Source organism: Odocoileus virginianus, chromosome 4, assembly GCF_023699985.2.
Source record: "Odocoileus virginianus isolate 20LAN1187 ecotype Illinois chromosome 4, Ovbor_1.2, whole genome shotgun sequence".
Classification (NCBI taxonomy): Eukaryota; Metazoa; Chordata; class Mammalia; order Artiodactyla; family Cervidae; genus Odocoileus; species Odocoileus virginianus.
The window spans coordinates 88,271,393-88,297,480 of record NC_069677.1 but is presented as its reverse complement, the minus strand read 5'-3'; the positions used below and the strand labels follow the sequence as shown (position 1 = coordinate 88,297,480).

The 26,088-nt window shown below is 50.0% G+C and overlaps 1 protein-coding gene across 4 annotated transcripts in view; it reads left to right on the top strand.

Annotated features, from left to right (window-relative positions):
- The first annotated feature begins 9,292 nt into the window (after positions 1 to 9,292).
- Positions 9,293 to 26,088, top strand: part of ERG (ETS transcription factor ERG) — a 317,498-nt gene continuing 300,702 nt past the window's right edge. The window contains exon 1 of one of the 4 annotated variants that reach the window (XM_070466989.1): positions 9,293 to 9,461. The gene's annotated coding sequence lies outside the window, so the exon portion shown is untranslated. Of the gene's footprint in view, positions 9,462 to 9,652; positions 9,732 to 26,088 lie in introns of those variants that run through there. The other 3 variants (XM_070466985.1, XM_070466988.1, XM_070466986.1) reach the window with 3 other exon arrangements.

Sequence of the window (26,088 nt, the reverse complement as noted above, 5' to 3'; positions counted from 1 at the left end):
GAGATTTCGTCAGCACCCTGAGCTTCCTCCTCTGTCCCACCTGCTGGTCGGTAGGAAAAATATTTGCTTTATGAGCTGGTCTGGCTTAGAACTTTTAGTCTGACCCAATCAATTACACAGTTTCTCTAGACAGAGTGAGGTCTCCCTGGTCTTCCCCAAATGCTGTCCAGGTAGGTAGGCTTGGGAAGGTCTATGGCAGCATCTCTCTAACTCTCCATAGTCAAACACAAGTTTCAGTTTATTTCATTACAAAAATTTTCAATATGTTGGTAGTGTATATTTCAGTTCAGTTCAGTTGCTCCGTGGTGTCCGACTCTTTGCACCCCCATCGACTGCAGCACGCCAGGCCTCCCTGTCCATCACCAACTCCCAGAGTTTACTCAAACTCATGTCTATCGAGTCGGTGATGCCATCCAACCATCTCATCCTCTGTCGTCCCCTTCCCTATTTGGCAACACATAAAAATAAGTTACTAGGAAAATGACAAGAATGACATAAAATGAAATGCAAGGAAGACATCAAATCTAAGTTCAAATCTTTCTAATTAGATTGAGAAGGTGTAAACTTGCTATAGAAGCTTGGATGTGCTAAGAGTCAATATCTGGACCTACTGTGATGGTCAGAAAGCTCAGGAACCAGTTACCCATCCTGGGGGCACCCATCCTGGGGGCACCCATCCTGGGGGCCACTTGGACTAGCACTGTCTTCTGGAAGAGATGAGGCATCCCCAGGATTTTATTTTGGGGGGGGGGTCCCTCATTCTCCTGATTGCCACTCACCCTGCTGGCAGCCTTGAGACCTGAGCCTGCGGCTAGTGGGACCCATGGTCCAGACCTTCTCTGGGCACCTCTGAGGCTCAGCAGCCTGTGAGCCCTGAGTTTGACTTCCAGTGGTGACAGTGATCTTATCTCACTGCACCAGCTCCCGGGATCTCAGCTCAGGGTCCACAGCCTGGGGGGGGGACACATGGGTCCCACTCTTCACCCCAGGTTCTGGGACATGGGAGCTTCCACATCACTCATTAGGAATTGGGGGCCAGAACCCCATTTTCCCCACGCTTGGTGTCATCTCCCTGCATCTTTGTGCAGAGGGCGTTGGGGACCCAGACTTTCTCATCAATGACTCCTCCGTTGTCTCCCGTTAATCAGAGAAGGCCTCGGAAGGGAGGTATGCTTTCCCTTATATTATGCTTTGCCCTGCTGAAACCAAGTATGTATTAGCTGTTCAACAGTGTCCAGCTCTTTGTGGCCCCATAGACTGTAGCCTGCCAGGCTCCTCCCTCCATGGGATTCTCCAGGCAAGAGTACTGGAGTGAGTTGCCATTCCCTTCTCCAGGGGATCTTCCCGACCCAGGGATTGAACCCTGGTCTCCTGCACTGCAGGTGGATTCTTTACCACTGAGCCACCAGAGAAGCCCCCAGAACCCAAATGCCCTGTTAAGTCTTGACGGCAAATAGGACTCTAACCTCTGACGCCATGGAAGGACTCCCAGGAGGGACGCTCCAAGCCTGTGCAGTGCACAGAAGTGCTGAGAGTCTTAGAAAAGACTTAGAATAGACTTAGAAGAGACTCTTGTCCTGCTCCTTAAGCTCACTTGCATGTTGGAATCTTCCACATTTAGTTTCTTCGCAATAAACCCTAGTCTCCCTTCTCTCCATGCAAGTAGGTAGATACGGAGGTAAAGAGCTTGCCCTTCATCAGGTGTGTTTGTGATTTTCCAATTCTCACCTGGACCTGGCAACACCTAGAAATGCACCTGGAATCTGCCCAGTGGGCAAGTCGGGCTCCTGAATCTTCCTGAAGCTGGCTGTGGTGTGAGGAGGTGAAGGCTCTTTGGCTAGATGGTTCTCGGTATAGTGCCAGGGAACGGATCAACAGGAGAGAGCCCTAGTGGCCAGATGCTATAAAAACTCGAGTGAGAGGCCTGGACCCCAGGCACAGACAAAGCCCATGTCCATGGAAGCTGTGGTGACCCAATGTGGCTCATGATGACTATTTAGCTACGGGCCAAGAGATGGGGCAGGTTCAATGATCAACTCTTCTTAAGTATTTCTTACTGAGTTTCAATGTGTGAATGATGCAATTACAAGAAATTGGTGCTGTCCCAGGGTTGGGAAGGCCTGCCGGAGGGGAAGAATTAGATTAGGCTCAGGTCCAGCCAAGACGAATCCAGAAGGAGACTTTGAATAGAGAATGGTGATAAGCCGGTCACAGCGTGAAAGCTCCCAAGATCTGGGTCTGAGTCTTGACTCACCTTGGAGCCCTTTGAACTTGGAGTGTCTCCAGACTTATTACTACTACCCAAGTGACTGAAGGTATGTGCATAATAAACATGTCTGTAAGAGCTTAGTAAATGGTAGACCACAGTGAAGACAGGAAGGACATTCCAGGAAAAGGGGACAAAATGAGGAAGAAATTGCAATGTTCCTGGCTTTGGGGTCTGAGTGAAGATTGACACTCAACACAGAGAGAGGTCAGTCTGGCCAGGCAACTGTCCTGGGGACAAACTTCATCTTTGAAGTGCATTTTTCTAGAATTATTTCAGTAGAGTGAGATTCTGGACTTCCTGCCTCATTCGTGGAATGACTGTCATTTCAACAGCTGTCATCGTCAACCCAGGAGGTCCACGCCAACAACCTGGCGTGACTCAAACATCTGCCTCAGTCCATAGACCTCCCTGTCGTCCGAGATTCTAATTGCCCCGGTCTGAGCTGGGGTCTGGAGGATGGAGTTGTTTTGGGGAGCTGCCAGGTGAGTTTGACAGGGCTCTGATCACTGCTGCAGAGACTCCATTTTTCCACCCACACCAGGACTCATGATCAAGGAAACCTCTGCCCAGAGGGTGAGGCTCATGGGTACGTGGGAGAGAAGGAGGTGTGTGCTCAGGGCTCGTTGAAGAGACATGTGATTTCTAACAGGTGTCTTCAATCAATTAATTAATTAGTCACAATGCTTTCGAACTGTGATGCTGGAAAAGACTCTTGAGAGTCCCTTGGACTGCAAGGAGACCCAACCAGTCTATCCTAAAAGAAATCAAACCTGACTATCCTTTGGAAGGACGGATGCTGAAGTTGAAGCTCCAGTACTTTGGCCACCTCATGTGAAGAGTTGACTCATTGGAAAAGACCCTGATGCTGGGAGGGATTGGGGGCAGGAGGAGAAGGGGACGACAGAGGATGAGATGGATGGATGGCATCACCGACTCAATGGACATGGGTTTGTTCAAATTCCAGGAGACAGTGAAGGCCAGGGAAGCCTGGTGTGCTGCAACCCTTGGTTGCAAAGAGTCAGACGTGACTTAGCGACCAGCCAACAGCTGCAGCAATATTAAAAAGCAGGGAAATAATAACGAATAACCCAGATTCTTCCCTTGGAGGTCCTGTGTTTAGCCTATCTGGGATCATCCATTCCAATAGCCTTCGTTAATAGATAAGAAAATTTGAGGTTTCAATCAGGAGACCGTGACTTGCTCAAGGTCATAAGGCTGACAGGCTGGAACTGTTCTCACACATTCGTTATCAATTGTCTATGCATTTTATCTGAAATAGACTGTACACCCATTTAAATTATATCAGGTCACCCATAACCATAAATAATAATTTACTATTCTGGAATACAAAGGAAAGTCATTAAGATAATGATTTTATTTGCATTGAGGCATTGTTATGCCAAGGTCTTTTTTGTTGTTATTGTTCAGTCAGTAAGTCATGTCCGATTCTTTGAGATCCCATGGACTGCAGCACGCCAGGCTTCCCCATCCCTGGCTATCTCCCAGAGTTTGCTCAAGTCCATGTCCGTTGAATCGGTGATGCCATCCAACCATCCCATCCTCTGTCGCCCTCTTCTCCTTTGGTCTTTATCAATATACAGAAAAATCACCATGTGTATGACACATGGAACTCTGCTCAATGTTATGTGGTGGGCTGGATGGGAGGGGAACTTGGGGGAGAAGGGATACAGGTATTGGAGAAGGAAACTGCAGCCCACTCCAGTATTCTTACCTGGGAAATCTCATGGACAGAGGATCCTGGTGGGCGACAGTCCACAGCATCGCAAAGAGTCAGACACAACTTAGCAACTCAACCCCAACAAGAAGGGTGCATGTATATGTATGGCTGAGTCCCTTTGCGGGTCTCCTGAAACTAGGACAACATTGTTAATCAGCTACACCCCAATCCAAAATAAAAAGCTTAAAAACAAGCGAACAAAAAATAAATGATTCCCTGGATCCTCAAAAAGAAAAAAATCCCTGAGAAGAAGTTATGTCCATTTTCCAAACATACAACTATCTGCACACCCATGAGTCGATCACATTGATGAAAACGTACATGACAAAAGCATTCACTGATGGAATGAGTGTCACTGCAGGTACGTGAACTCACAAGCAGGTCAGTATAATCATCAGAAGAGCCGCGGCAGATCTCCTGATGAGTCTATGTAATTCCATTGAAGAAATGCAAATACAGCGTCCCGATCCATTTCGTATAACCTTTGTCACCAGTGCTCACTGACAGATGTACAATGTGTTTCGCATCAAGTCATCGTGTGCATTATGCAAGTTGATAGGAATTATGCATTATGCAATTTTACGGAGCAGTTTGTGGTCACCACGTGTGATTAAGAACTGCTGTGTTCACTGCAGACTCTAACTGCATCTGACAGTGATCGAAAAAGCGCTTCAGAGGGTAAGCCTGTTGCATGAGATTCGTTCGTCCGGAAGGGCCAAGGACGCGTGAAACTGACTGCTTAGTGGCTGATGATAAAAGATCATGATGAGGATGGGTGTGCTTCTGCGGTGGGTTGAAGACTCTCTCAAGAGAATCTCCACCTCTGTCCTTCCATGTTCACTTACCATCAACAAGGGGAGTCCGGGATGGGATGAGGACCGTGGTGGGGAGAGGGGCCAGGGGAAGCTACGTGTAGAACCCCAACTGTAGAGTTCTTACCCCTGTTCTCCTCCCTGCCCTGGCTCAGACTGGCTCCAGGGAATGAGTGGAGCCCCATCCCACCCACCTCCAGGATGAACAGAAGGTCCCGGTTGATCCAGAGGAGGCTGTGGGAGAGGGGTTCAGGGCAGACTGAGAAACATGAGGCTCAGGGCATGAACACCACGTGGTGGCCGGGAGCTGAAGCACGTGTGCTGTGTCCTCTCCCAAACGGAGGCTGTCCTTCAGAGGGGCTTCCTGCTGGGTCTGAGCTCACCCAAGGTGTGGGAAGTGTCAGTGCTGGGGAACCCCCCTCAGGACCTCCTTTAAAACCGAATCTGAGACTTCCTTCCCTGTGAGCCTTTCCAGAGGAGGGGCACCCTCCCCTTTCCACATCTAACGCGCAGAACTGCTAAACCATAAAGTGAGCTCAAAGACGCTCCCTGCAAGAACTACAAAAACCAGACCTACAAAATGATAACCAGGGGTTTATAACTCATAACTCCACGCACGTGATCTTGAACGGGGAAGGCTTTTTGAACTGCAACCTTTACACCCCAATCCAATAGTTCTTTTGGCTTTGAAATGTCCACAATCTGAATTTTATAGGGATTACTTTTTATTATAGGTAGAGCAATTAAATCTCCATATTGAAGGATGTAAACCTTTTAAGGCCCTTCTCCGAATATCAAAAGAAAAGGAGGCTTATATTTAACAGGTGTGACAACGCAATGCAGGACATTTCGTTGACCAAGAGCTTGACGTTCTCCAGTAACAAATACTTAAATTAATCTGAAACATCTTTCAGATAAAAGAGATTTCAGAAAGAATTAAGTCGACCACAAAACTTTATACAGAAAGATCATCTCATGTATGAAATACTTAAAAATGCTAATTCTTGAGGAGTGTGTCAAGAGGTGTTTTTTTATAAAATCTTTCCTTTTAACTTTTATTTTATGAACTTTAAATGATCGTATTTCCTATCCGTCCCATAGCATAGATAGTGAATGCGTCTTCATTACTTGTGTTGGCCTCTCAAATTAATTAATTTAACCAGTGGAAATTGCTCTTGACCTTGATTATGGACCAGAGTGAAGGCAATGCTCTGGTAGAGGGTGAAGATTAGATTATATGAGAGAAAAAATTTCCTAACTGCAACTGCAAGATACAATCAGTTGGAGGAGATGGTGTCCTAACTTTGCAAAACTCTGAGATTCTTGGTTCTAAGATTTTTCACCATTAATAGACTCAGCTTTGAAAGTGGTCTCAGCCACGAGATTTTGTTTTTTACAAAACAATTCTCTCCCCCTTCTCTACCCCCCCCCAAAGGTGTGAGGGGTGGGCATGCTTGTGATGCCTCTCTCTGTGGGGTGTATTTTGAGGAAGGGGAGAAAAGTATCAAAAGGGAGCCACAGATGACATTGGTTCAAATATTGTGTTTTTTCTGAACTCATGTTTTTTTGTTCTCAACAGCGGTAACCTGGATTGTTGAAGTCATGCTCGGCTATTAAAGTACAGTTCTTTATTCATAAAGCAGGCTCCGCTGTTAGCATATTACTAGCATACTAACATAGTATATTACTAATATACTAACAGTCTATTACTTCCAGTATTCTATATCATCAGAGTACTTGGTCCTAGTGATGATGTTGAAGGAACTTGCTAGGGTAATGTTGTATTATGAAGCGGAGCCATTGCTATGGGCTCCTGATGCCAGTGGTCGGGGAAGGCGGGGAGAAAGGATTTACTTTAAAGCACTCTTCTAAATCAAAAAGGTGGCTTCCCCGGTGAGTCAGCGGTGAAGATCCACCAGCAATGCAGATGGGGGTTCGAACCCTGGGTCAGGAAGACCCCTTGGAGAAGGAAATGGCAATCCATCCCAGTATTCTTGGCTGGGAAACCCCATGACAGAGGAGAGTCCATGGGGTCTTGAAGAACTGGATGTGACTTAGCCACCAAACAACAAAATCATAAAAGGCTCCCTGTGGCGTGTTTTGGATGTGAGTGGCTAAGAGGAAGATTTCAAAATACAGTCAGGTTACCTGGATCCGGGGCTTCTTTGGAGAATAGCTCTAAAGAAAAGAAACCAAAATATGCAATTAAGGGGGACGGCAGGTTGGCTATTTTTTAAGATCTTGTGAACAGCACTGAGACTTCTGTGTTCCTACTGTTCTGTGTTAACTACTACCGACAGAGCAGTTCAAAGGAGTCAATTTTTCAAATGACGATTCTAGCACAGATTGTAAAAACTGATATGGTCCTATTACTAAAATGCGTGTTTCAATATACATTCTGCTTTTTGTACCAGGACCTCAGAGAGAAAAGGACTGCATGCTTCTCAGAAACTTAATCTGTTTTCAATATTTCCTCTTTATTGGTATCTTCTGCCCACCTATGGAGAGGTGGGCTTGTGTCCCATGTGCAGTGGTGTGCCTGTTTGTTTAAGAAATTTCCTAAGAATGCATTTGTAGCTTGTGAGGCTTGTCCGTTTAAAAGAGAAACACTTCCTCGGAGAGGGCAGAATGGCAGATTTTTGTATCAAAGATCTCATTTTGGCATCGGTAGGGTTAAAGAACCTCTCAGAATCTATAGGTCCTAGAGAAGGCGGTTTCTAAACTCAGCTGCTTAGACTCATCCTATTTTCCCCCCAGCAAACAGGAAATAAAGCACTAAAGGGCTTTTTTAAAAATTGGAAAGTGTGTAGGGAGAGGGTATACTCTTGATGCCCACTTACAACCCTGAGCCTGACCCAGACTTGGGGGTCTCCGTGTGTTTTTTCTTCCCTCTCTCTCTCTCTTTTTTTTTCCTATTATTTTGGCAGACTTTTTGGAATGTCTGGGAGCTAAGGGCTTTGCTTCATGGAGCAGAATTCTGAAGCAAGAGAAAGAGAAAGTTATAGACTAAACCACAGAAATGTAAACACGTCTGCAGCTAAAATAACTCCACTTTCATTGAAAACACTCCTCCTTCACAATCAGACTTCTGTGTGCTATGGTCAATAAAACGGCATGTTAATAGCGACCAATTAATAGATTATGTTGCCCGGCCTTAAAAGTTGAGGGAGTTTTAATTATTATTTTTCAAATTAAAGGAGTGCTTATTTCGCTCCCTTCCCTTGGGGTTGCGGCGGGGGTTGGGGGGGGGCGCGACTTAACTTTCTTTCTGGCTGTTTGCTGAAATTCTTGGCTGTTAAAAACTTTGGAGAGAGGGAGAGACACTAGTAGTTTTCACTTGGTTGGAAGGGGAGAGCCTGGAAGGGAAGGGTCTGGGGTGGGTTCCTAGCGATCACGCTGGACAGTCGTGACGGTGCCCGCGGGACATGGTGAAGAGAGGACGCACCCAGGTAAGCGCGGTTTTGAAGTCAGAATTCCCTTAAAAACGGTAACATCTGGAGGGCTTCAGGGCCGCCGGACCGGAGGAGCCAAACCTCGCGCGCGGCTCCCCCTTTCGGAGGCGGCGTCTTGGGGACACCCTGCTGCCGAGGGCTGCCGTCCCTGCGTCTGTCCGGCCCGCCCGGCGGCCTCCCGGACGGCTCGGCATCCCAGCGGCCGCGCCCCGCGCCTCCGGAGCCCCTCCGCCCCCTCCCCAGGCTCTCGGGACGCGCACCAGGTCACACTCCAGGTGCGACCGAAGCCGGTGGCGCCCGGCATCGCCGTCTCTTAATTTGAGGGCGGCGTTTCTGTCAGTTCCCGTCAGCATCCGAGGCAGCCCCAGCGGTCATTTTCACCTTCTTCCGACACAACCGGTTTGAACTTTGATTATTTGTAATGTGTGTAACGGCCGAGGCAGGGGGAAAATCACTTCTAAGTTTCGGGGAGGAAGTGCTTCTGCGGCATCTCCCCACCGCTCGGCCCTCACCGGCCCCAGCCCGTGCTCGGTTTTTCGCTCCTCTCCGCTCCTGGACGCGCATCCTGGGTTCTCCTCCCGCCGCCCCTCCGGCCCGGACTTCAGCTCTCCGGTCCCAGGCTCCGCTCCACCCCTTTCTCCCCCTCCTCCACCTCTTCCTCCTCGGAGCCGCCCGCCGCGTCCCCAAAGCCCGGCAGGGTCCGGACCTGCCCGCGCCGCCGCGCTCCCCGGCCCGAGGGCGCGCCCCCCGGACACGCGCGCTGGCCTACCCACGCGCGCCCCCGTACACACGCGCGCGCGCAGCATCCACGCGCCCCCGGACACACGCGCGCGCGCAGCATCCACGTGCCTCTGGACAGGCGCGCGCGCGCACATACACAGGCGCACCTGGACACGCGCGCCCGCGCCCCGCGCGCCCCTGCGCGCCCCGCTCCGCCCCCGGCGCGCACTCCCGGATCTGGAGCCGCGCGTCGGGGCGGCAGCCCTGCTCGGCGATTGGCGGGAGCCGGGGCCTCCGGGAGGCCGGCGCCCACACCATGGGCTGAGCCCGTCGGCGCGCAGGGACTCAGTGCCGCCCGGCTCGGCGGCGACCCCAGTCAGGCACGCGCGCCGGCACACGCGGGCGCGGACACGCGCGGACATCCACGTGCGCAGCGCTCCCTCCCCTCCGACGGCGGCGCTCGCCTCTCGGTAAGTCCCGCGCTCTGCGCGCCCTGCCCGGCTCCCGCGGCGGGGACGGTGGCGGCCGGGTGACCCGGCTCTTTCGACGGCTCCGGGACGGATGGGGTGTGTGACGCCGGGAGGCGCCCCGGACGGATAGAGAGGGGTGCAGACCTCCACTGCCCGCGAGGGCTGGAGGCTGGGGGGCTTAGACTGGGCTCCTAGCGAGCAATGATTTGTTGTCTGGAATGGAAGTAAGGCTTGAATGAAGGCCCACGCTCGGCTGAGAGTCGAGACCAGGTATGGGCTTGGCTGTCGCTGCCCGCTCAGTCCTTCCGTGGGTGGAACCCCCCTCCGACGGGGCGCCCGCACCGCGCTCTGCTGGACCTCGGCTTTCTCTCTTTTCTCTGCATCTTGGGCTTCTCCGCTTTTGACACCTCGGCCTGCTGCTGTTCCTGCTGCTGTTACGTTTATGTGCCTCCCCTTTACCGCTTACTGGGGACACTTGGCATGTTTTAAAAATTATAGGTGTATCTATCAGCTAGCCTTGTTGGTTTCTGCCTGAAATACGACGTCCTTGTATCACAGTTATATATTATCTAGATATTTTGCAAAAGATACCGCATAGAATTATTTTTTAACATTTTAAAGGATTTAGATGCTATTGTTAACAGCAGACTACACTGCCTCATAAAGTGGATAAACAGTTTTAATGCTGGTGTGAACGTAATGCAGTTCTTCCTTGGGATGATGGTAATTTCGTTATCCTTCCGTATTCCTAAGTGCCACAGCTTTCCCACCGTGCGTGTTTCTGGAGCTTCTGTAGTTCAGAAAACTTTCACTGTGACTTAAAAAACAATTTTAGTCTTCCCCTAGTGACGTACGTGGCACATAGAGTTTATTTACCATTGAGATTATTTTTTCAGTATTTTCAGTTCTCTGCAAATAGCTTAGAGCCCTTGACCGGTTATCACCGAGAGAACTGTCACATTCCTGGGCTTAACCCTTGCAGTGCTGGCAGCACCTGGCACTGGCTGTCTCAGTGGGAAGAGTGGGCAATAGAAGTTATGTGAAAACCCTAACCAGATGATTTAATTCACTGTGTGTCAAATTATGAATGAGCTAATCATGCTATTGAAATGGCGATTCTAGGGGAAACAGGATGAGCTGTGCAAACTTGTGGCTACTACTGCGAAGTTTTCTAATTCTGAAGAAAGACTTTGTGAGTGCTAGACACATCACAGATCCTCTTGTGGTCTGGTAACCCAAGTTTCCATGTGAATCAATAACTTGGATAGTACACTAAATTAGCAAATGGGTATTACATCTCTTTGAGTTATTTGTTTAAGGATATATAATTCCAGTTACACTTAAAATTTTGGTTTCTCTTCTGTCACTGTATAGTTACTTTATTTTCCTGTTATAAATGTGGGATAACATGATATTTTGTTTTCCATATATCTGTTCTCTCATGATGAGTTCTTGGTGGTTTAGTCTGAAGTGTCTTTTTTAGGTAAATTTTTGAAAATTCTTGGTTGCCATTTGATTATGTAACGGGGCTGCATGTACACGTGTTTATAAGCTTTGCCCCCGGCCACTTCTTAGGTTTTGTTTGGATATTAAAAATCTTATTGTGTTTCTAATCTCACAAGATCAGCTCTTTTATTTGTGGTAGAGGCTGAGACCCCAGTGGGGTGCCAGATATATAAATAAGAAGTAAAGCCTGTTTGAAAGATGTCAACCTTGATTTTGAACTTACGTATTATTCTAAAATTTTATGCATTGTGCATGTATGGAATATATCATTTTATAAGTAGGTAATAGGAGACTTTCAACATTTTTTCTAACATTAATATCAGGTCTAGTTTTTCCTTGTTATCTGTCCTTAAACAACAACAAAAATAAATAAAAGGGGGGTTCATTTCTTCACAAGACAGAGGAACTCATCTTCCAAAGATCTTTTCCTATTCCCCAGTGAAAAACCGGAGCAGGTCAGCGTCAGTCATATGATATGGAGGGTGGGAAGACAATGTCATGTTGAATAAATGTTGGTGCCGCCTGCTCTTTCATAGAGCTCGGTTCAGGAGGTGTCAACAGAGAGACCCCCACCCCCACCCCCAGCCAAGGAGCCTGCTGGGGCCTGGGACGTGAGATGTGGTCCCCGTAACTGAGATCAGAAGGCAGTCATTATGAGCAGAGTCCTGGCCTTGTGGCGCTGAGAGGCAGGTCTGTGTTTCAGCTGGGGGCTGGTCTCTCTAAACGCAGGTCTTTTTCCACCTCCTGGTTTGGTCACCCTTTGCATCTCAGGGCCAAGCTTTTCCAGGCGAGGAAGAGAATTCCATTTTCTTTCCCCAAAGGGTAAGGACACGTGGGCATTCCCAGGATATATCATCCTTCAAAATACAGCTTTTCTTTTATCATCTGCCTGCACCTTGAATTTGAAACTCTTCAAACCTTTGGAGTTGCCAAGGTTCAAGTATTTTGGGATATAAGAGGGATTCAAGTATTTTGGACATGGTTGCAGGCAGGTTTGATACCTGGTGGGAGCAGTGGATGTTTGATTTGGTAGCAGTGTCTGTTAAAGTCGCTGGGGGGACTTCAGAAGTCCCTGAACTAGCTGATGACACTTACCCATGAGGTCTCCCAGACACCCCTATGTTGTTGACGTCACGAGGGCATCCTCCTTGCTCCTGTTTGTGCCCTCACTTGGCTCAGGAGCAGTTCATTAGCTGGATGTTGTGCATGGTCAATATACATCTTCTCACATTTATAGATTCAAGGCAGTTAATTCTGTGGATAAAAACAACAGAATTCTGCAGTGGTTGGGCTATCATCCACTCCAGTTTTTCAGAATAGCCAGGGGGAAATGTTGCCCTCTTCACTTTTCACCTTTTCTGCTTTCAAACATTTGAGTATTTAAAAGACAGAGGATTTGGTGCTTTGCGTTAGCAATGCTGCAGATCCAGTGAAGGTAGTGAAGTAATCTAAAGGCGAGTGGTCTAAAATTACTTTGCTAAATTTAAGTGTAAGTGAGATGTCGACAGCACCAGGTAATTAAAGGGTGCATCTAAAAATGGAGCGCTGGGTCTGAGTTTTAGATTTAAAGTTACCTTTAAGTTCTTCTATTTTGACAGTGGCATGTCATCATCTGGAAGACCCTGATTGCGTATGAGAAACCGTAATTTAACAATGAAAGTAGGGGGTTCAGTTATCTTGACTCGGTGCATGGTCAGAAGCCTGAGCAAAGGAAGTTGAGTTCTGTGCCTCTTTTTCTGTTTCAGAATGACCGTGAGTGAAGCTGGAAATATCTTTAAAGTGTGTAAAATAGACCTCTTGAGTTATTTTATCACTTCTGAAAATCATAACCCTGGAGAACTTGATGGGAGATCCGATCTAGCATAAACCGTTGGCATGTCCGAGGGTTTTGAAAAACCTAGCATTGTAGCTGCTTCCTGTTTCAGCATACCATCTAATTTTGAACTGTTTTAGTGGGAATGAGATGTTCACACATCGGTGTCTCACATGGGATTCCTTTTAGTGCTACTGTTATTTCAATAACTGTTCCCCCAGGAAAACCTACTCTGGGACAGAAAAGCAGCCCTCTAACCTCTAGGAAGGAAAACATAAATCATAAAAAAGAAAAGAAAAAGAAAACCTAAAGAATGGTTAAAAAAAAAAGGAGGGGTGGAGAGAAATACAGGCACATTTACAGTGATTTTTCAAAACCAGGAAACCCTTACTTTCGCTTGATGAAGGGCTTGGCAGAGGTTCCCAGACCTTCATTTAAAAGTGAAGAAGGGTGTTTGCCCCGCGGTCTGAGTGCGGGGGTACCCAGGGGATGAACGCATGTTGTCATATTTCCACCTAGCGGTTCCCTGTTCCCGGTGGGGAGATTCGTCCTCTCCGTGACGGAGTGGAAATGTGGGTTATGGATTTTTTGGGAGCTTTACAAAAGTAGTCAAGTTGGGAAGTAAAAGACGCGTGTGCATGTTTTTCCTGTGCTTCGGGCTGGGAGGTTTGTGTTACCACCTTCGAGGCAGGAACAGTTTTGTGCAAAGGCATCAGCAGCCTTGCGGAGGTGGATTCGGGTCGTGGGGTGTGCCCTTCTGTGTGAACAAGCTGCATGTCAGGCTGTGTCTCTTCTGAGCCGCGGGGGAAACCCGGGATCTTACAGTGTCTGTTAACGACCTGTTGCCTCCATGGAATCGATGGACTGGACCGGGCAATGGAAAAGCGCTGCTGCCTTCCCTCTGCGCTGCCGATGCTGGGATTTCTGTGCCTGCTGGAGCCAGGAGGATCCTCAAGCTTTTGAGAAGAGATTGAAAGAAGCTGTAATGAGGAGCCTGGAGGGACGGAGGGGACCGCGGGGGAGCCTTGGGACCCTGGGAGTGAAAAAGGGCGATTTCAGGATTCTTACATGGAACCTACAAAGAACTGAGCTGGATGTAAATAATAGTTGAAGTGTGTGCTAGTAATGTGAAATGTTTGGGAGCAAACCATGTGCACTTACCGTCTCAACATAAAACCTGAAATTAAATGTTAGGAAGTTGAGATTTCTTTTACTGGGAAACAAGGTAAAAAAGCATTTCGAAAAGATACCAGTGGGCGACTTAGGAACATTTTAAGAAGACCTCGTTTGAAGAAGAATGGAGTCTCATTAAAACCACATGCAACCTCACAAAGCTGGTGCAAGTCCTCTGTAGGATGTACAAATTTGAGTCTATAATTGCCCCAAATTCAAACGTGTCTTGTGCAAGGCTGGCTCTTTTTGGAGCGCAAGTTACTGCAGCAAGAAGACAGAATAAGCAAAAATGGAGGAAAAAAATTTGCTTCTTCAGGATCCAAAAGTACTTCCTAGTCTGTTTGATCCTGGCAGGAAAATTTACTTCACTCCAGGGTTTTAAAATAGAAATAATAACAATGAGGATCAGACCCAGGGAATATGGTGAGTCTTTTCTGGAGAAAGGGTGTTAGGTCTGCATATTACCTGTGTTTAAGTTCTGAAACTCCACGCCAAACCCTGCCATTCAAACAGAGAAAAGCAATTGTTGCTTGCTGCTTTCTGGGTCAAAACAGAGAGGGTTTTAACAGCTGGAATGGGATCAGGTCTGAAAGCAGTTTATAATCCTATTTCATGATAGACTTTGAGGGATTTTTGCAGCTTTGTAAGACTTGTAAATATAGGCGATTAAACAGAACACCCTAAGAACAGTTTCTCCTACGTAATCTATACCCAAGTTGAAAACTGGAGGTAAGTCCAGAAAATCACCCTATAAGCATGTAGAAGCCACAGTAAACTACCAGGAGACGGAAGGGGGTTACATCTGTGTAAATGCTAAGATTGCATTTGCAATTAGGTTTTGCAATTAAGTTTTTCTCTGCAAACATGAAGTATTATACCATGTTGAATTTTCTTTATTTCATTTAAACAACTTGAAAACACATTTCCCCGTCAGAATTCATTGATTACCTATTAAAGTCCTAAAAGAGATGGGAACGTGGATCACAGAGAGACTGTTAAGGCACTGGACATACCTACAGATTAGAAAAACAACTGCAAATGTAATGGAAAAGCCACAACATTCCAGAGCTGGCCTGTCCGCCGACGCTGGCTGTTAGTGTCCCGCCTGGGCTATTCTTTGCTCAACTAGTTGTACGGACACCATGTAACCTAAATGGTAGCCCCTGTCACTCCAAATAACTCATGGCATTCACCCTGAACGCAGCATCCTTGGGATAAAGGTCCGCAGGTGGAAATTCACGCAGGAGAGTCAGGGAGTGCCAAGAGGGCAGACGCGTGTTTGAGCTCAGATTTGACCTAGGCTTGGAAGGTTCAGGATTCTGGCAGAGGAGGGGTGTTCTGAGTCACGGCAAGGCCAGTGCCAGGAAGAGACGAGGAGGGCAGGCTGACTTTTCAGTGCAAAGCCCTGTGGGGAAGCCTCAGGTCAGGCCTTCAGGAGCTGAAATCTGCAAAGGGAGTGAGTGCACGTGCTATGAAATCTAGAAGGGGCATGAAAACTCAGGCCACGGTATCTAGAAAGAGGTGGACGCACAGCCATAGACTCTGCAAAGGGGCTGAATGCACAGGCCGTGGGGTCTAGAAAGGGGTGAATACAGAGGCCGTGGGGTCTAGAAAGGGGTGAGTGCACAGGCCGTGGGGTCTAGAAAGTGGTGAATACAGAGGCCGTGGGGTCTAGAAAGGGGTGAATACAGAGGCCGTGGGGTCTAGAAAGGGGTGAATACAGAGGCCGTGGGGTCTAGAAAGGGGTGAATACAGAGGCCGTGGGGTCTAGCAAGGGGTGAGTGCACAGGTCGTGGGGTCTAGCAAGGGGTGAGTGCACAGGCTGTGGGCTCTAGAAAGGGGTGAATACAGAGGCCGTGGGGTCTAGAAAGGGGTGAGTGCACAGGCCGTGGGGTCTAGAAAGGGGTGAGTGCACAGGCCGTGGGGTCTAGAAAGGGGTGAATACAGAGGCCGTGGGGTCTAGAAAGGGGTGAATACAGAGGCCGTGGGGTCTAGCAAGTGGTGAGTGCACAGGCCGTGGGCTCTAGAAAGGGGTGAGTGCATAGACTGTGGGCTCTAGAAAGGGGTGAATACAGAGGCCGTGGGGTCTACTAGAAAGGGGTGAGTGCACAGGCCGTGGGCTCTAGAAAGGGGTGAGTGCACAGGCCGTGGGCTCTAGCAAGGGGTGAGTGCACAGGCCGTGGGCTCTAGAGAGGGGTGAGTGCACAGGCTGATGAAAACGTCGCTTCAGCATTGCCACCTGCTTGAACCAGACCAGTGTGACAGTGAGCCGGGGCCCTGGGCGCTGCAGTGTGGGGGGCAGTGGTCCCTAGGAGATGCTCACGTGCTCCATGGACCCCATGAGAGGCCACCCTCACACCTGCGGTGGGTCAGTGTTGGGGAAGTTGTATCTCATCCACAGGTCCTTCTCTCTTACAGCCTTCGGGGAGAGCTTCGGTTTTTGTCTCAGCCTCAGGGGCAGTTGTGTGAGTCGGGTGCTGGCCAGCGTGGCAGCCTGCGTGCGCCCAGCTCGGGCCTGGGTGTAGGACCCCGTGCCCGTGTGGTGGACGGCTGAGTTATGAGTTCCGTCCTGTTCCTTCCCTTGATTCCCTTTAGTCTCAGCTCTGCCGTTTATTTTGCATCTACTTCAGGATTTAAAGCAGAACAAAACAAGTCCTTGTCATATCGCATATATCCTTGTGGATCGCTTTCAGTCGTTTTACAGGACAGGGTGGGGTGTGAATAAAATAACCCACTCATTGGAGTTTGACAGTCAAAAAGTAATCTCAACCGTGCCAGGGGAAGATCAGAAAACGCTTCCCGAAGGTCACTGCCCTGGGGCTGCACCAGGGTGGATCCCGGCTATGGCCGGCCAGATGGGGGCTCCCCCCCCCCCCCCCCCCATCATGGGCGGCCGCCTGAGGGTGGTGCTTGGGGCGTGGGATGTGCCACCTGCGAGCTGGGTGACGTGGGTGGGTGCTGGAATGGCCCGACCTCTGGCATTGGGAGGACTGATACAGACGCCTATGTCAGGAACCCAAGTGTGAAGTTCAAAGGTAGGGAGTAGGACTTCCCAGGTGGCCCAGTGGTTGAGAATCGCCTGCCAGTGCAGGGGACACCAGGTTGATCCCGGGTCTGGGAGGATCCCACCTGCTGCTGAGCAACTGCGCCCAAGAGCCTCAGCTGCTGAGCCCGAGCCCGCGCGCTGTGGCCGCCACGCGCCGTGACTGCCGCGCGCCGTGACCGCCGCGCGCTCTGACCGCCTCGCGCTGTCGCCACGCGCTCTGACCGCCTCGCGCTCTGACCGCCTCGCGCTGTGACCGCCTCGCGCTGTGACCGCCACGCGCTGTGACCGCCTCGCGCTGTCGCCACGCGCTGTGACCGCCGCGCGCTGTGACCGCCTCGCGCTCTGACCGCCTCGCGCTGTGACCGCCGCGCGCTGTGACCGCCTCGCGCTGTGACCGCCGCGCGCTCTGACCGCCTCGCGCTGTGACCGCCTCGCGCTGTGACCGCCTCGCGCTCTGACCGCCTCGCGCTCTGACCGCCTCGCGCTGTGACCGCCGCGCGCTGTGACCGCCTCGCGCTGTGACCGCCGCGCGCTCTGACCGCCACGCGCTCTGACCGCCACGCGCTGTGACCGCCACGCGCTGTGACCGCCTCGCGCTCTGACCGCCACGCGCTGTGACCGCCTCGCGCTGTGACCGCCTCGCGCTGTGACCGCCACGTGCTCTGACCGCCACGCGCTGTGACCGCCTCGCGCTCTGACCGCCACGCGCTGTGACCGCCTCGCGCTGTGACCGCCTCGCGCTGTGACCGCCGCGCGCTCTGACCGCCACGCGCTGTGACCGCCTCGCGCTCTGACCGCCACGCGCTGTGACCGCCTCGCGCTGTGACCGCCTCGCGCTGTGACCGCCACGCGCTGTGACCGCCTCGCGCTGTGACCGCCGCGCGCTCTGACCGCCGCGCGCTCTGACCGCCTCGCGCTGTGACCGCCTCGCGCTGTGACCGCCGCGCGCTGTGACCGCCTCGCGCTGTGACCGCCGCGCGCTGTGACCGCCGCGCGCTTTGACCGCCTCGCGCTGTGACCGCCTCGCGCTGTGACCGCCTCGCGCTGTGACCGCCGCGCGCTCTGACCGCCACGCGCTGTGACCGCCTCGCGCTGTGACCACCTTGTGCTACAACCACGTGCCCCCAGAGCCTGTGCTCTGCACCCAGAGACGCCGCTGCAATGAGCAGCCCACGCACTGCCGTGAAGAGTCGCCCCCGCTCACTGCCTCGAGAGAACCTGTGTGCGGCAACCAGTGCAACCAGAAATAAATAAATGTTAACATAAAAAAGGTAGGGAGTGAAGGAATCCTGCCAGAGGGGAGGGAGATGTGATGTTTGGAGCGCGCTCGCTGACTTGGACTCCTACCAGACTGCGCGGACGTGGGAGCCCTGCTGCCCCGGGGGTGTCCTCACCACGGCTCTGGGAGGGCGGGGGCTTTATTGCCCCCGTTTTCCAGAGTAGCAAAGTGAGGCTCCTGCGTGACCGGCGTGGCCAGAGTTACCCAGATGGTCAGAGGCAGAGCAGAGGCAGAACCCAGCTGGGGGGTCGGCTCTGGATCTCCCATGCTGCCGGGAGTTCTCTGGGTCAGAGCGGAGGGTCCATTTACAGGAGTGACGACGGGAGGAAGGAGGTCAGAGGGTGCCGGGTGGGGGGAGTAGAACGCGAGTCTCACGTATAGCTTGTAGCTTTCAGCTTTCTAGTGACCACATTGTAAAAGGAGAAAGAGACAGATGAAATTCATCCTAATAATCTCTTTTATGTAGCGCGGTGTGTCCACAATATTATCTCCAAGCGTCGTCTATATAAAACTGTGGATGAACTCTTTTACCTTTTTGCCTATATTAAGTTTCAAAATCTGGTGTGTCCTTTACATAGGTGGTGGTGGTTTAGTTGCTAGTCGTATCTGACTATTTTTTGACCCTCATGGACTGTAGCCTGCCAAGCTCCTCTGTCCATGGCTGTTTCCCAGGCAAGAATGTTGGGTTACCATTTCCTTCTCCAGGGGATCTTCCTGACCCAGGGATCAAATCTGCATCTCCTGTATCTCCTGCTTTGCGGGCTGTCTCTTTACCCACTGAGCCACCGGGGAAGCCGAGTTTACATACAGCACATCTCGGTTTTGGACTGGCCGTATCTCACATACTTAATAGCCACATGAGTGTCTCCTGTATTGGACTGTGCAGGTCAGGAATATTCAGCAGTGGAATTCAGATTTAATATAATTAGTGGCCGTGAAGTCTATTGTATTACTTGATCACAGGAATGGAATTTTTGGGACTTCATGTCCCTCTTGGCAGTATCACCCAGTAGCTCATGCTGGAGCCAGAAATGATAGCAATTAAAAAGGGAGCACTAGAACGGTGTGTACAGTATCAGATCTGCAGTTTTCAAGTTGGAGGGATCACTAATATATGATTTCTTGTCCACTCACTTCACGCTTTTCGAAGGCAAAACCAAATATCTGCTTTCACACTGAACTTTGTATGCCTGGTGGCAAATAGCGTTCCTTTTGTTGGAATCGTCTTCTGACAACCTTAGGCGTAATCTTCAGTATTCCCTGTTTAAAGGTGATGTCGGCAGGATGACATATCATTTTTTGCACTCAGACACTGTCTTGAGAATAATGCAATTGATCATTTTGAAGAATAGCATCCTTGAGGTGCTGGAGCCCCAGAGGAAGAAAAGATAACCGTCGGATGGATTGCTACGGAATTAGCTTCTGAGACCACACGGTCACGGATTCCATGAAGGCAGAGTGCATCCAGTGCAGGCCTTTCTGCTGTGCTGAGCACTGAGGTTCACGGCACGTCTTACAAAGTCGCCCCGCTCACACGCTGCTTGTGACTACCGGTGGACCTTGTGTAATGTAGTTACTGAGCAATTCAGCCCTTTTACCGTGTGAATGATTTTGTTGTTGTTCAGTCGTGTCCGACTCTTTGCGACCCCATGGACTGCAGCACGGCAGCCTCTCCTGCCCTTCACTGTCTCCCAGAGTTTCCCCTGAATAAGAAGTTCGTGTACAATTCAGGACCTGGTCTGCAGCAGAATCCTTGTCTGCACATCCTTCTCGGTAGTTCTTTTTTTTTTTCCTTTATTTTTATTAGTTGGAGGCTAATTACTTTACAGTATTGTAGTGGTTTTTGTCATACATTGACATGAATCAGCCATGGATTTACATGTATTCCCCATCCCGATCCCCCCTCCCATCTCCCTCTCTCTCTGATTCCTCTGGGCCTTCTGGGTAGTTCTGTGTCCATCCCCACCCGTGCTGGAGGGAATGTAACTCCCCTACTCTGGTTTATTTTTTCTGATGGGCAGTGCTTACCGCAAACAAATCAAAACCCTGTTAAATAAAATGTGAGCCTTTTCTCAACTCTAATTTGCTGCAAAGAATCTTAACACCTAATTCGGGGCAACTGAACACAGAGAGAAAGGATGTTGCGATATATTAAGAGAAAAAAAAAAAAAACAAACCAGAAAACACAGAACTCCCAAACAGAGTTTTGTGTGCTGGTCTGCATATGATGCATCTCGTATTGTCCGATGCTTCGTTGTGGATCGGCCGAGGATAAGCTCGAACGTGAGAACGTTTGTGGTCTGTGAGGCGTGTGGTGGGGCTCTCCTGCTTTCAAAGGCGGGCAACACATTTAAACCTTGTAGCTCAGTCCTGATTCATTCGACCTGGGGCATCGGCTGCCAGGTGAGAAGCTGTCGGGGTACCTGCAGTTCTGTTCCGAGACCTCCTGCTCGTCCACGGGATGCCCTACGGCTGGCTCAGCACTCTTTTTCCCCCACGGGAGTGCAAATTCAATTTAAAGTCTAAATGGTATTTGAGAAGTCTGAAGCACATTAAGCCTTCTTAAATAATTCACTCGGGGTTACGTTCTGTGAACATGTGTAAATATGAGAACGTGCGAGGCAAGTGGTCTAAACACAGAGGAAATGCGAGACTACAGTGATGGGAGCCACGTGTGTCTAAGGCCTCGGAGGAAAAACCGTGTCATCGCTGGCGCCCTGCCTCTCAGATGGGCAGCATGGCTCGGAAGGGGAGGTTGAGGTCCGGTTGCTTTTTCCCGGGGTCCTTACAGTTGACTGCTTCTTGAGTAAGACCCTGGAGACAAACTGCTGAATGACTGATGGCTCGTGGCAGCAGCTCTGGGCTGGGGCAGCTCTGGTGATGGGGACCCCCACCCCGGCCCCGTGTGGATTCCCCACCGGCTTCTCCAGCTGGGTGTCTGCGGGTGTGCGATGGCTGAAGTGTGCTCTTGCAGATTGCTCCATTTAGTCAAAGTTGGATTGAGTATGTCGGCTGTGGAGGCTCCAGGCTAAACAGCCATCATAGGCTATAGGGATGTGTGGGTGGGTTCAATGACAGGGCCAGTCACACCCAAGCAGAGTCACCTCGTAAAGGCGATGCTAAGCGTTTCCATGTCCCGCTGACCTCTGGACTCACAGATCGCCCGTCTCTGCCGCCAGAGCCCCTGTCGCTCCTGCAAGGGGTCTTATTTCCTTAAGTGCCCAGACAGCATGGCTGGGCAGAGTGTCAGCAAAGTGTCACCTGCAGTGAGCACGCACAGGCGCTAACAGAACCCCGCCAGCGAGTCTAATGAAGCCAGGCTGCAGAAGTGGGGCGACTGTGGAATCTCTTGCCCCTGGTTGCTGTCCCGTGTCTGGTTTTCATGGAAATTTGTGTCTGGGAATGAGGGGGAATCGGAATGGATTTGCTGGAGGCAGGTGCCTGCGTTCTTTGGCCGCGGCCATCAGGACTCTGGTCCAGGATCTCCGAGGAGGGGAGGGAGTCAGAGCCACTGGAGGTTCGATGAGCACCGTGCAATCTTTTCAAGACACAGAGGGTTTTCACGGACTTCCTGATTGTTGAAAATTATTCATAAAAGTCTGCCCCAGTCCGGGAGCTTTAGGGCAGAAAACGTCCCCCACTTACTATTCTATAAATTTACCCTTTGAGGTCATCGCCGAGTTCCTTCTGTATTCTGTGATGCTGGTGTATGTAATCTTTGAGGTTGTGAGTAAAAAGGACTCTCTTTCTCTCTCCAGCAAGGGCACAGCCAGTTCAGGTCAGAAAATCAGGTCGCATGGTGGATGGCCCTGTTAGACATAGAGGGCACCTCTCCAAAAGGCTGGGAGTGAACTCTGACCCAGCCAACCCAGGTGAAAGAAGATTCAACAAGTGGATATGAGGATGAGAATCTGTTACACGGCCCTGGCGAAGGAAGCAGGATTAAATGCTGTTTCTCGGCTTTTGCTCCAAGCAAGTAAAAATAAGAATGGCACATCTTGTATTTGAGAAAGTTGAATGCATTCTTCCTGTTTGGAATAAGCAAGGTTCTTAGTAGACTAAGGCAGGAAGACGTTGTTTGCTCTGTTGAATACTTAATACAGAATGAAAAGATACTCTGGGAGATCTTTATAGTTTGTAACATTAAAAAATAATAGGTCATTGTTTTCAAATAAGTACAGTCATCTGCTTCATTTGCATCAGAGTCTCAGCTCTTGGTCTCTTTCCATTTCTTTATTTTGGTTTCTCTTTGGTTTTGTTTCTTGTGCTCAATACCCACTGGCTTCTAAAACGTGAGAGGAGACCTGTAGGTGAATTGTTGGGTAGAGTATCTCCTTTGAAGAAGACCCTGCTGCTGGGAAAGATTGAGGGCAGGAGGAGAAGGGGACGACAGAGGATGAGATGGTTGGATGGCATCACCGACTCAATGGACATGAGTTTGAGCAAGCTCCAGGAGTTGGCGATGGGCAGGGAGGCCTGGCCTGCTGCAGTCCCTGGGGTGGACAAGAGTCCCACATGACTGAGGGACTGAACAGCAACAACGTAATATGACTCTTTCAGTTTCCAATTTACAAAGAAATAATTTTGAGGACTCCTAAACAGACTGGAGTAAATGCAGACAGGATGTATTTATCACTGAGGCACCTGTGCTCAATGTATCAAGAAGTAACGCTATTTTTGTGATGCAGTTAACCCTTTGGCTTAAATGAGTCTTTTTCAACCTTTTCTAAAGAGTCTTTCCAACCTTTTTCAGGAGCCTTTTCGTACATTTTTCCCCTCTAATCACTCCTCTCCCACATGAATATTTAATGCCACGGATATATAGCATATTGGTTTAGGAATTTTACATTAGACCTATACATGTATAAGTGCATTTGCATGTATCTGTGCCTTATGCATGAAAAAGTGAGACATTTTATCATCCTCCAAGAACAGATTTTTAGCCCCTTTGGGAACACATGGCTTCACTTGGAGAGATGCTGATTGTTTAAGAGAAAAGATGACAGATACTAGTCCATGATCTTAGTCAGGACTGAAAGAGGGCAGGCGCTCCGGAGAGTCAGGACATTATGCTGGGGGATTATGTTAGCCCTTGAGTCCACAGTGGTCTGAAACTCACAGTAGTAAAGCAAAGGCCACTTTTAATTGTATTTTTTATTGAAGTGTGTAGTTGGTTTACACTGTTGTGTTAATTTCAAAGGCAAAGGCAAAGGCAGGCGGCGGCTCCAAGGGCCTCATTGACCGTGTACTACTGCCGCTGTCTACTCCCCGCAGGAGAACAGGTGGTGGGGTGTTTATCAGACTTAGGGTGTGTGTGATCAGTCGGTCTGCAGAAACTCCTGAGTTGCAAAAGCAAGACCCCCAGGAATAGGAATCGGAAGACCTCCTAGAGACCAGGAACTGTTTTCATGTAAAGGCACCAGAGAGGGTGCCTTTCCTTCCCCATCTGGGCAGGATCAGCCCTGCTTGGCTTCTGCAGACAGCGCGTCCCTGTCGTCGTGAATGTCGAAACAGGTCTTGCGCCTGATGGATACAGCTGGAGCCATTGGCACTAACTTTGTTTCCCCTCCAGTAAAAATGGAAATACATTAAACAACAAACAACCCCAAAGACACTCTGAGCTGAAACCAAAATTCAATCAGAAAGAGAAAAACACTTGGGTCGGTGTCAAGAAAAAGAAAACCACGCCAGCACAGACTTTGATGAAAATGATCGCCGAATAGTATTTCCATGAACAGGCAGCTGACTCAGAGGTGGAGGGTGAGTGTTCTGAGCGCTGTCTGAGCGGCCCGCCCACGCCTGGAGCTGCCGGGACGCTTATTCCAAGGGACCCGGGGATGCCGAAAATAGGAAAAACTGCACGAAGGAAAAAAAAAACCAGATTCTTAGGAAGGGAGGGGTGGGCGTGCTGTGAAACCAGAGGGGTTTGGGAAGAATCTCAGAGTGTTTGAGTTTCCCCTCGTCACCAGCAGTCCTGAAAGATCTCTGGTTCTCACAGCCAGTACGAGTATCCAGCGTCCCTTCTCTAGAAAAATCAAACGATGAATACATCTCTGTGAGTGCAGAAGGCCCAGAGGTGAAGTTTTGTTTTTTTCTTCTTCAGCTAAGACAGTTTGAAAGAGACAGTTCATTGTACATGTGACATTCGGCCACAACTGAGAACAGAACCGGTCCATCCAGGGCAAAGGACCCAGAGGGACCGTTTTGATGTGAGAAGGTGGGTCTCTCAAAGGGGTCGAGGCGATCAGCAAGGCCATCGATGTTTCAGATCCAGCGAGACAGATTCCAGACGGCAGGCTTGCGGTCCAGCAGTCCGTGCCTGCGCCCCTGGCCTGTGGCTCCTCTTGTTTCTCGCTCCTGTGGCCTCCCTGGGTGCGCAGGGCTCTTGGGACCCCTCCCTGCCTCATCTTTCATCTTCTGAGCTTCAGCCTGCACTTTCGCTTCTTTGCCTTCACTCTTTCAGTGCGGAGGTGTCTCGAAAGATGGTGCTAGGGCCAGGAGGAGGCGAGGTGGTTTCCAGCGCTTCCCTCCAGCTCGTGGTGTTAGGAGGAGTCATGGTCTTTTCTGGGAGTCTGCTTCTTTCTGGAACATCGCTGGGAGATTGCTTCCCTTGAGATAGGAGGTCCAGGTGGGTACCTGGTTCCGGGCCTCTCTGACCCCGTGACGTGATGCAGAGTCTGGCTGTTCATTCTGCCCCGCCTCTGATATGCTTTCGGTGCCGTGCGTGTGGAAGGTAGAAGGTGCACTTCCGTGGATTCTTTATGTCGTTGTCTGCATTTTAAGAGATGCTTCACTCCAAGCTTCCCTGCCCTGCTGGCTCAGATGGTAAAGAATCTGCCTGCAATGCAGGAGACCCGGGTTTGATCCCTGGCTCAGAAAGATCCCCTGGAGAAGGAAATGGCAACCCCTTCCCCTGTTCTTGCCTGGAGAATCCCATGGACAGAGGAGCCTTGAAGGCTATAGGCTATGGGGTCACAAAGAGTCAGACACGACTGAACGACTGACACTTTCACTTTAACTCCAACCCGGGCTTCCCAGGTGGCACTAGTGGTAAAGAACCCACCTGCCAAGGCAGGAGACATAAGAGCTGCTTAGCAAAGTCACTTCAGTCGTGTCCGACTCTGTGCGACCCCATAGACGGCAGCCCACCAGGCTCCCCATCCCTGGGATTCTCCAGGCAAGAACACTGGAGTGGGTTGCCAGTTCCTTCTCCAATGCATGAAAGTGAAAAGTGAAAGTGAAGTCGCTCAGTCGTGTCTGACTCTTTGCGACCCCATGGACTGCAGCCGACCAGGCTCCTCCGTCCATGGGATTTTCCAGGCAGGAGTACTGGAGTGGGTTGCCATTGCCTTCCCCAAGAAACATAAGAGACTCAGGTTCAATCCCTGGGTCTGGAAGGTCCCTGGAGGAGGGCATGGCAACCCACTCCAGTATCCTTGCCTGGAGAATCCCATGGACAGAGGAGCCTGGTGGGCTGCAGTCCATGGGGTCACAGAGTTGGACATGACTGAAGCAACTTAGGGTAGCATAGCGTAACTCCCAGCAAGTAGCGTTTAGTTACGGAAGTGCCCTGTCCTTGGCATTCCTTCTCCTCTTCTTTACACGGGACTTCTTTTTAATTCCTTACAGATAAATGTTACTTTGAGTCAGCGGTGATACACAGTCAGAATTTTGAAAACCAAACATGTGAGAACTGACCAAATGCAATGCTGTGGTTGCGTGAAGACCAGATCTGGGCGCCCTTAAAAATCACCCAGAATGGCTCTCCAGACTGTGACTGCTCTCACAGTGGCCAAATCATATCATCATT